Consider the following 12,273-nt stretch of genomic DNA (forward strand, 5'->3'; position numbering starts at 1 on the left):
TGCTCTATAAATGTATCCTTATTAGAAGCAATTTGATATGATGTATTACAGTTTGTGAGGTCCCAGCCTTCCAGGCCAAGACTTCAATTTAACCGTCGTTGCTTTATATGACAATTCATATTGTGTCAATGTACAGTCGCAATTTAGTTATTATATCTGGTGAAAATAATTTTTTTAATGACGGAAAATTATCATATTCTTGGTACGCCGTATTTCGTTATGTCACAGTAACATTAAGGTAAGTTGGCTGTATAGATGTAAACCGGAAGTATTATTATAAAATAAAACAGTTGTTTTGGATGAGGTGTCAGTAATCCATTATGATATATTTACTATGTTAGTAGCAATCGATTTTCGTGTTGTATGACATTTTCGCAGTGGCATGTAGGTCACTGTGTTATTTTATTTAAACGTTCTCGTGGAAGTAAAGCTAGTGTAGTCATCTGTAGTTTATATAATTTCACATTTCCTGAGACGGGTCGGCCCCAAACCTTCTAGCAGGCAACCTAATTTCGCTGCGCCCTTATATAAGAAGTTATATACTAACGATTCTTAAAGGCAGTACAGTAATGAAGATTTTCTCTCTCTCTCTCTCTCTTTCTGCATACCTAAATGTTATTAATTATTTGGCTTAACTGTATTGGTTACTTAACGTAGTACAAAAATATCATACTTTAGAAAAACAATTAACTTACAATTAAAATTTGTTTTGACATCTACGCCTAATGTGACATTCGGTTTATTTAGATATGTCTTGGGTGTGAGATATAATCTTGAAATCTTCAGTACAGCGTTATTTTCTGATTTTTGTACCTTCGTAACATTCGTTTCCATTTATAAAATAAAAATGAGATAAATTCCATTTTCATTCTGCTTTGAGTTGAAACTATGTTTAGTTTTCTGTAAAGAAAACTATTGAGATGGCTATTTATCTGTTCGTCTGCATTTTTTCTGTCCTCCCTCAGATCTTAAAAACTACTGAGGCTAGATAGAAGGATGCGAATTGGTATATTGATTATCCACCCTCCAATCATCAAACATATCAAATTGCAGCCTTCTAGCCTCGGTAGTTTTTATTCTATTTAAGGTTAAGGTTAGCCATGAATCCGGCGTCTGGCATCGCTTCCCGGAGGCGTCGCCGACGCACCTTCACTTGACCGCATCTGGGAAGCAACTGAGCACTGCCCGGTCGTAGCTGAAAGCTTCATACAGCTTTACAGAAAGCTCGATTGCTCCGAAGACACTTAAGCGCATTTTTTACTTGTTATTTCGTGAATACGCTTTTCAAGTCTCGGCAAAATAAGGGACCATATCCCATAAACAAGAAATTATCTAGAGAGGAAATTTGTAGATGAGGATTCCTTTCACTGCAAATTCTCATGCGTGCAGTTCCCCTCCAACATGATGAGTTGCACGTGATACTCATTCTGTGAAGAAGCTAAGCGATATTTGGTTCCAGATGCACACTTATAGGCATTGTTTGCACTTTATATTTATAAAACTATTGGTGATAAATGAAAAAATAATCAAATTGAAAATCTTCTATACATGGTTATTTGTAGTAGTTAAGTTTCCCTATGTACCACTGACCTTGTTTCCGAAAATAAAAACACAATTCTTATTTGTAACATTGCTTTGGTTGCAGTGCATTGTTTCGCCAAGTTCAGTACACTTTTACGTTCTAGCGAGAATTGCCAATAATATAAAGTAACTGTATAGTCCAGATACATACAGATTTCTTATAATAGAACTATGAAATCTAGTAATATTCTCATTTTGTGCCTGTAATTTTTTGGGGAACGTATTAGAATATCCAAAGAAAGAGAGAAACAAACATGCTGGGAACACTCTGCTTCAAGCGTATAAATGCGAATAAAATGGGAAACAATAAATGTATCGAAAAGGGAAGTCAAAGGGAAAGAATACATTATTGAGTGGATACGTGTTCCCTGTCACAGAAAAAAAACTGTCGAGTGCAAAGCAAAGAAAAAACTTCTTTTTTAAATAGGCTCTCCAGGAAACTGAACAAATATTGTCACAGAATATAGAAAGGGAGGAGATTTACACTTCTGTACAAAACATAAAAAAAGAAATGTTTTGCCAAAAGACTTCATAAATAGATAATGAATAAAAATATATTGCAAAACAGATGCTGGATGATTTATAACCATCGACCGAATTTTATAAGTAAAACTGATTAATTAAATTTATTGATGGGATATACATTTAATTGCGGTCTTTTGATAACCTAGAGACGACTCTTTACTTATTCACATTGTCAATATTCAAATACTGGACCTTGTCAAATTAAGGCAATTGTAAATATAACTGGAATATCAGAAGTGAAACGGTTCAAAACTCTTGAAGTTGTTGTCCTTTTGAAGGTCGGGAATTTAAAAAAAAAAAAAAAAAGCAGGGAAAACTGAACGTATATTTATGAAGATTTTTGAACTATGCTAAACAGAAATAGAAATTTGAGTTACGGTGTGCATTATAGCCAGAAATACACTGGCAAAAATTTTATGCAACACGTAGGCAGCTAAATCTTTTGAAAGTCTCAAAATACTTATTATTATGCGTTGTTATTACCACTGCAGTTTATTTTAGTGTTGGTATATTTTGCTAATATAAAGATTTTCATGCATCGAGGCTGGAATTTTAGCTATTTATGTATTACTATGATTGCAAATGAAATGACACAGACCCATCCTGAGCCATGAACATGTCAAAGCTACAACCATTTGCTCACTTTTGATGAATTGCTCTGAAATTGTTTTGACATTTAGATGGCGCTCAATAAAAACCAAGATTACCGATGAAGATCTTATGTCAGCTGTCTTAACTCTCTCGCTCTTTCTCCAGCTTCCCCTTCTTTTATACACACACACACACACACACACACACACACACACACACACACACACACACACACACACACACATATATATATATATATATATATATATATATATATATATATATATATATATATATATGTATATATATATGTATATTCTTTTCTCACATAAATATCTTTCATTCCATTTTACTTTTTCATTGTAAAGAGAATTGTTCCGCAATTGTAAGGATATTGCCATAAATATACATACATACATACATACATACATACGTACACACCCACACATATATATATATGTGTGTGCGTGTTTGTGTGTGTATTTATGGCAATATCCTTACAACTGCGGAACAATTATTCTCCTTAGGATGAAAAAGTAAAAAGGAATAAAAAATACTTATGTGAAAAAGAATATGCACAGCTGATTGACATACGAATTTATGATTCATCTCACTCTTACACTTACTCACTTGAAAATGCTTTCATGTTTATGGTATATCCGAACCCGCTCAGTAAACCTTCATTTCACCCAAGTATGCGTTTGAGACGAGTTTCTTTTTTTTTTTTTGCTTTAGCATTTACAACACGCAAGGCAAGTTAGGCACCATATCCGTGGGTCCTACTCGAGTGCTGACCATATAATCAGTTTCTTGATGCTTTGATGTACCATAGGTTTAGTACAAGGTTCTTTAACAATCGTGTGATTTACTTATTCCTTCTAGAATATTCTAAGGTATACCAATACTTCTCATTCTATCGATTATTCGGTTACCCTATAATTATTCCATATTTTACCCCCTATTGTTAACTGTTCATAAGTCCAGCTTTATTTAACCGTCGTATCATCTCTATACTATTTGTTATTTATTTATGCATGAACGTCTTGTTTTACTGAAGGTTGCAATAATAATAATAGTAATAATAATAAACCTACCTCGTTCCTCTTAGTATAAAATCAACAAGTCTTTCGATATATTTCCCGTTCATGTTCATGTAATTCCTGGCGTTAAAACAAAACTATAGTTTTCTAATGTAACATTTTTATCCAGTACCCTTATCAGCCTCAAGTCATTGCATTTTAAACGGTGCGACAAAAAAAAAAAATATATCCTTTCATTCAAAAATTTTCTAAATCAAGAGAAAAAAAGCTAAGCCCTTACATGGAATGAGTAAAAGCTCTGGAATTGACGGGGGTAGGGGACGGCGCGGTCACGGTTTCAATTTATTTCCAGTTAGCCAATCAAAAACCCCAATTACTGCATGATAGATTATATCGCTTCGTTTCACATTCATTTGCATGTTTAATTGCAATTTGGAGAGTCATTCAGGGAAGCATTTTTGTAACTGAAAATCCCCCTTTGTATTCGGCGATATGAATTCATGTGTATGACCGCCAACATTTAATTTATTTCTGTTCTTGCGTAGTTTTTTTTTTTTACAACGATGCTGCGTGAGTAACCAAACTCCGAGAATTTTATATTTGTACATACCTCCGTAAGCTAGGACCTCAACGATAAAGAAAGTAGTTCAGGGAAAATGAGAAAACAAAACGGACAGAAAACAAATATCTTACTAAGTTTGGAGAGAGACTAGAAATTTTGTAAACACACCCACCCATCCACCCACCCACACACACACCCACCCACCCACACACACACACACCCACCCACCCACCCACACACACACACACACACACACACACACACACACACACAGAGAGAGAGAGAGAGAGAGAGAGAGAGAGAGAGATAGTATCCTTTCTCTTGCATGAAACAGAATCCAGTGAACTGAATTTTCTCAACTTTCTAATTCAAATGAAAAGAATAATGTCTGTAAGAATTACAATGTATGCAGTATTTTCATTCTTTTGCGTTAATAGAAATTTGTATTAAGATTTTTATTGTAATGAGAAAGTGAATATGAAAATAATAAAAATTGTTCTCTCTCTCTCTCTCTTCTCTAGCCAAGAAAGAATTCCAAGTCAAGCATGATATCCAACGTTGAATCTGTTGAGAGTGGCCGCGAGAATACAAGAGTTTACAAAGAGGAGAGAGAAAAAAGTTAAGATCTTCTCCGGAATCTTTTTCTAGTCCCAAACTTTCTTGATTTTAGCTGGTCAAGTACAGAAGATCAAAGGAGAAATTCTCAGCACTACGATAAACTTTTTCTATAGATTTTTTTGTTCTTTTAACTTATATGTGTTAATTTTTACATCGTTTTTGCTTTTATGTCACATCTCGCTTCCTCAGAATACAATACTTTTTTCTTAAATACTTTGGTCATATAATCATCTGCTTTTGATGTCGAAATTCTCTACAAGGAAAATGGTGCCTACTAAACTAGATAAGAAGGAGTTTGGAATGCTGGAAAGGCAAGAATATTGTTCTAGTGTTACTTCTAGTTCTTTGAGCCAAATATTATTTTTCAGAAGAAAATACCAGCTTAGCAATTACCTTTTGTTTCGGGAGCAGGACGTCCCTTCTGAAGTGCACCAACTAGTCTGTGTCCCTCCCCGAAGTCGACTACCTGGGAGAAGCAATCAAGCGCAGGAGTTGCAACGGATGAGGCAACTAGCCCTTTGAACTTTCCTTATACGGTGATCCTGTAGTATTCATCTGGTATCTCGTGAGATTAACCTGAAGAAAAGAGAATGTTAGAGTGAAAAGTTAATTAAGAAATTAACCATAAAATAAAAAAAGATAAATAAAAGGAAAGCAAAGACTGCATACCTCAGGCCACTCCTTTCAACACATTTCTATCGACTTGTTGAGAGTTAGTTGTCGGGATCATCATATGCCTTGAAGAGTAAGACTTACTTTGAAAGATCATTCACAAAATTCTACAGTAATAGTACGAGTTTCTTAAGCTTGAAGCTACTAAAGCAAGGGCGGGCAACTTACCAGTCAATAGATCCTATCCCCATAAAAGTTATGATCATGTCCTTACAAAACGTAATTACGAAAGATTTTCTTTCGTTAAATTCTCTTTAAAACCTAAATATAACAGTTTATTATGCTACCTACAGACAAGCAGACAAACAAAAACTAGATATAAAGAATATCACCTTCCCTGGTATCGGCAAAGAAGCGAATAGTGAGATGTCGTCTAACTGAAATGTAGCGCTCCGTCAGTGGAATGCATATTTTGAAATTTAGGCTAGATGGCAGAAAAGATCTTGTGGATGTGTATATATATGTATGTATATATATATATCTATATATATATATATAAATATATATATATATATATATATATATATATATATATATATATATATATATATATACATATATATACATATATATAAATATATATATACATTATAAATGTGTATATATATAAATATATATATATAATATATATATACATATATAAGATATAAGTATATAAGTACATGTATGTACACACACACACACACACACACACATATATATATATATATATATATATATATATATATATATATATATATATATGTGTGTGTGAGCACATATATATGTGTGTACATATATATATATATATATATATATATATATATATATATATATATATATATATATATATATATAAATGTAATCGAGATTGATCCATTCTTATCACTTCTCTAAATTTCCTTCCCATCCGGTGGTGGTTTGTCTGCTTTTCCAACTGTTTTCTCGATTGTTTTCGTTGACTTAAATTTTGTTTTTTTCTGTTTCTAACAGACTGGGATACTGTTCCTAATGAAGTTATATAGCACCTTTTACTCCCCTTCTTAATCTTCTTTTCACTGGACTCGTTAACATAATTCAGCATGTAAGAAATAGAACCTTTTAACGTATCTAAAGTTTGGCTTTCAGCTCAGTACCCTGTAAAAATTGACTTAGTTTTAGTTTTCTGTAAATGAAAACTATTGTGCCGGCTTTATCTGTTCGTCCGCCCTCAGAACTTAAAAACCAATGAGGCTAGAGTGCTTGTAAATTGGTATGTTGACCATCCACCCTCCAATCATCAAACATACCAAACTGCAGCCCTCTAGCCTCGGTAGTTTTTTTTTATTCAACATTAAATTTAGCCATAATCGTGCATCAGGCAACGATATAGGACAGGCCACCATAGGGCCGTGGTTAAAGATTCATGGACAGCGGCTCATACAGCATTGTACATAGATCACCGAAAGATAGATCTATTTGACCCCAGTAACTGGAGTTGCTAATACTTTATATTGAGATGACCCTATTGCAAAACTTAAAGTAATAAGCAATAAGTATATAGCATGTTCTGTCAAAGCATATTGCTTATAATGGAAATTTCTCCCAGTTACGTAGTGTGATTGCTAAGAAATCATATATATCGATAATGTCCAAGTATCTCATTTAACATTAATGCTTACGGGTAAGCAAAGGAAAATTAAAGTATGTGGCCTTACAAATATTTCCAGAAAATCTCTCTCTCTCTCTCTCTCTCTGCCTGTCTTGCTGTTAGGGGTGTCATAAGGATATTTCGATGTTATTATTGGCTTTCTAAGTTTGAACATTATTAATTCCGCATTTTCTGTGATAGGTTGTCCCACCTTTATCTGAGATATTTCCACGAACTAGCGTAACTTACTTATGTAATATCTTGCCGATTACTTTTGCCGTTGTGAACTACAAGCCTAACAAAGGAAAGGCACTCCGTAAATTGTCAGAAGTTTTTAATTGCTTGCGGTAAGTTCGTAGCATCACGAAGATGTAATATCATAAAACCCTTGATGCAACCTATTTGTAATAACAAATTTCTTTGTTTTGTTTGCCATTCAGGAAACACCTCAATGCGTTTTAATTACACGCAAAATAAGACTTTCAAAGTAATCTACGAGTTAATTTTACTTTCGCTCCCAAATTCTGTTGAGGTAGTCTATTAGCCAACTAAAATTATATTTTTGCACCGTCACTCAAGGAATAGAATTGAGGATGCATTTAGTACTGTCATTCTTTCGAAGATCACACACGCATGCATAAATACATACATACACACACACACACCCACCCATTTGACCTTGACCACAGTTACTCTATGAAAACCGCCGGATCATCAGCAAAGCATTTAAGAAACCTGATTTTGGACCCTGAATGTTCCAAGTTTTTGCTTGAGCCGCTAGAAATATGGCATGTATTCCTAAGGGGCCATATTACATACTTTGAGAACCCCTGGTGTAGAGGACAGTTATAAATCTTTATGCAGAAAATGAGGCACAGGTGAAGAGAGACAGGAAGGCGACCATATTTATGTGTTAGAACAAGACTAGAAAAATATAAAGGAATTATATTAACTTGGCAAAATCCTAGATTGTACTGAAGTGGAAAGAGATTATTTGGATACAGATAAACAGGAGCATCTCTTACTAAGAGCAAAGATATATGCAACCCGTGTAAGCCTTGGACTTTTCCCAGTAGAAGCATGGGCGCTTACAGTGAAGCAAGGATGGAATTTTGACTAAATTCTACTGGAAAATGGCTTTGATCCATTGCTAAGTTATGTTTAAAAGATCGTATAACAAACGAGGAAGGCAGAGAGAAACTGGGTATCCAGAGGCTGCAAAATAAACTGAAACACTAAATACTGAGATTATTGGAAGTATGATGGGAAGTGATGCGCTGTAGGTCATAAAAGCATCAGACATGACAGCATTAGGACGAGGACCAATTAAAGGTCCGAGAAAATCTTGGAGAGCTACATTGATGAAGATCTGGAGCAAAGTGTCATTAAGGTCAAAAGTTCACAGGGAAGAAGTGATGCGAGAAAACTCGTTACACGTGCAGACAGGAAAGAAAAAAAAAAGACTTAAAAACATTCATGATGACGAGGATTATGCCCGTTAAGGAGTGTGAATTTTAAAGGTGAGCACTTTTCAAAGCCCACTGAAAAAAATAAAACGCATTCATTATTCGGGAGACTTGAACGATGAACGACCTTCTTCAGTTTCTTTACAGGTTTTGAAAGAGGAGCCCCAGGAACATCCGATGTTCTCGTATTCATCTGAAGGGAAAGGTTAATGAAGCAGAGGATCTGAATAGAAATTCGCTTGGATTAATGAGAGAGAGAGAGAGAGAGAGAGAGAGAGAGAGAGAGAGAGAGAGAGAGAGAGAGAGAGAGAGAGAGAGAGAGAGTATTTTTTAAACAGAAAAGTTATTAAGGTTCTGTATAAGAATGATTACAAAATTAACTACGTTCAAATATCATCGTGTAATACTATTTAGAAGTTTAATTTTGTCACTTAATCTGTATCTGAAACCAATGGACACATCGCCAAATACCATCATGCAATTCATGCAAAATGAGATATGTGATAATTTCTGGTGATTAGAGCTCAGGTAATTACAGAACGCTATGCCGTAAAATGTGCAACATCCATACTCGTAAACCATTAAGGCTGCGATTGTTTATAGAAAAATTTGAAAACTGTTCGACAATATTTATTTCTACGTGCTGCATTTATTTATATGCGACTGGAAAAATATTTGAATACCTTTCAGGAATTTGACGAGATATATCTGTACATTTTTTTTTCTATAAATCTCTTCATTCTGCCATGTTCTGTCCATCTTTACTGGCATAATTATTCGTTGTTTTATATATACAATTGTAGGTATTTAATGGTCTTTTATTTTCTTTTCATATTGAATGTTATGGCTCTTCAGATAAATCATAAGTCGTAAAAACTGCAAGTTTACAATGTTGATAATGATGTACCTTTTGAGATAGTGGCATTATTCTGTTAATATAGTCATTAGCACTCCTCGTCCAGAGTATATATTATTGTGGAATTCTCATGGTAAGCGTTACAACAAAGGTGGTTGCAAAGACACTGATTGACCAGTAAAACTTCTCATTTTGGCTTCCACGCTACAATAGATACTTCAGTATTGAAAACTGGTACATTACACACAAAACCACAAAGCTAACTTGTACCAGGTATGTCAAAAGAACCATTCAATACATAAACAATAAAATTATACTTTACTTAAATGAGTGGGGAATTTTAACAGTACAGAATCTAAAAATGAAAACAGGAGCAATTGCAACAGTCTTGCGAGTAGCTTAACTTCCTAACCTAGGAACCAATTTACAATACTGAACAAAGAATCTAACAGATATATAAGTAGCAATTCTTCTGTCTTCAGCTCACAGCAGACCAAATGATATATGACAAATAACAAATCAATAGCAAATAAAGCAGACACAACGTCTTTACTCCAAGAAAGCTGCAAATATTTCATGCAGCAGAGTTAATGATAATACACACACACACACACACACATATATATATATATATATATATATATATATATATATATATATATATATATATATATATATATATATATATATATATATATATATATATATATATATATATATATATCGCATTACGCCTCAACAAATCTATGGTTGTTAGCATGATAACGAAAGTACGTGTAGTTGCGCAAATAGAATAGTCTCACCTCTTTAAAGTAAAATCAACAGCGCCGCGTTATTTTAGGCTCCATGCAAATCAAGAGATTTGACAGTAATTACATGGTGGACAAAATACGTTTGTCTGAGTGAATGTAATCGTTTATCAGTTTGGCGATTCTGGTTGCTAGTCAAATATGAACAGTTCGCTGATATAAGATTAACACCATAAATCTCGTTCTCAGTGAAATTTTTTATTTTGCAATGTATGAATTATTGCCAGAAACATTGATACTCCGAGACAAAGCAATTTATTTATACCGCATTTGTTTTCATCGTTTATCTAATACTAGTAGGTTCATTTATCTTTACCATCTATTTTTTCTTCAAAGACCTGTCCACTGGCTTCATCAAGTGAAATAATTTTGTGGAAGGTCTGCGATCGATAATTCTACTTTGTTTTTGTGTCTCGCTGGTTTTTCAGGAGTAACATACTAGCCATGATGTAATATAAGTTTTCATTATAAAAAACCTTATACCTATAAGCTTGTTACTACCGATGAAATTTCTCATATGTGCGTTGTTCATTACTTCATCTCTTTATATAAACATACAGAGTATTATGAACCAATTGTAACCATAAAACTAGTGCATGTTAAGGAGGTTGAATCGGGTGGAGATGTCATAGGTCAGTTTCCCTACACTAATCCGTGAAGTGGTTTTGTTACGTATATAATAAATCATTGTTGGATAGGTTGGTACCTTGACCGCGCATCCAAAAAGAGGAAAAACTTCTCCAGCTCCATTTAGAGTCTGCGACTACGGTTTACTTTAGTATATCACTGCATCAATCATCATCTCTGACAAAGAGAATGACCGCACCAAAACAAATGTTTATTCAGCACTTTGTCGTGGCACGAAGCGAATTAAGCCGAACTGTTCCTATTGCTGTGATGGATCTACTGTTCCTGATTAATTGGGGATTAATGTTTCATTGGTAATACAGACTCGAATTCAGTAATTAACTTATGAAGACAAGACTTCCCTTCTCCAAAAAGTCTTTTAATCCTACAGTCCTACCTTTTTCCCATAATAAGAACCAGCGCTGTCGTCAACACGAGCACGAGTAACCTTGTTTTGTTTTCCATCTGTCTCTGTCTATCATATTCATATGAGTTTTACCGCTGTTAACCTGCGTCAGATAACGACTGATCATTTTAAAATGGTGTATGTCAGTAGTATAGTCGGTGATTGTTGCTCCACGTATTGCAAGCTCATTTAATTCTACTCCTGTAATCGAAGGCGAACATCTGCATGAATTCATAGTTACGTTCTTTTAAAGTTAATTTGTTGTTTAACATTTCCTTGTCGCGATGCCATACAATAGAGTGAAATGAAAACAGATTCACGAACTGTTCATTTTAGAACGTGAGCCGTTTCTTAACTTATCTTTGATTGAATTGATGTGGTGACAACTGCGTTATACTTAACAGGATAGCCAATGTCTTATTACCGTATGATTTTTACCAAATAAATTGAGACGTTTTTGTGAATATAGTAACTTGGCTTTTATTTTTTAACTTTTTATTCAAACACGAATGGATGTGGGGGAGAAAAGAATCACCTTTTAATAAATGACTGTGTAATGAGCAATAGCTGAATGTTTTCCCACGTACTGAAGCATATGTGGAGGGCTATATGTGCGTTTTAGCATCACCAAGAGCAAAGCGTGATTGTATGTGGGACAGATGAAAGGTGCATATAGAAAACTGGTAGCATTTCCAGAGTCAGGAAGACTCCTGAGACAGGAGAAAGAGTACAGATATGCTATTATTATTATTATTATTATTATTATTATTATTATTATTATTATTATTATTATTATTATTATTATTATTACAGGGTAAGATTTCCGCCTTAGTTGGAAAAGCAGAATACTGCAATCCAGGATCCCGATGGCGGACACAGCATAATAAAGGAAAAAGAAATAAAGAGAGGTT

At 34.1% G+C, this 12,273-nt stretch overlaps 1 long non-coding RNA gene across 1 annotated transcript in view; it reads right to left on the minus strand.

The window, feature by feature from the left end:
* Positions 1-5,310: 5,310 nt before the first annotated feature.
* The window catches only part of LOC136843213 (uncharacterized), a 92,924-nt gene continuing 85,961 nt past the window's right edge, over positions 5,311-12,273 (minus strand). Inside the window, exon 3 of the long non-coding RNA XR_010854480.1 lies at positions 5,311-5,493. This is a non-coding gene — a long non-coding RNA (uncharacterized lncRNA). The remainder of the gene's footprint in view (positions 5,494-12,273) is intronic.

Source organism: Macrobrachium rosenbergii, chromosome 11 (assembly GCF_040412425.1).
Source record: "Macrobrachium rosenbergii isolate ZJJX-2024 chromosome 11, ASM4041242v1, whole genome shotgun sequence".
Lineage (NCBI taxonomy): Eukaryota > Metazoa > Arthropoda > Malacostraca > Decapoda > Palaemonidae > Macrobrachium > Macrobrachium rosenbergii.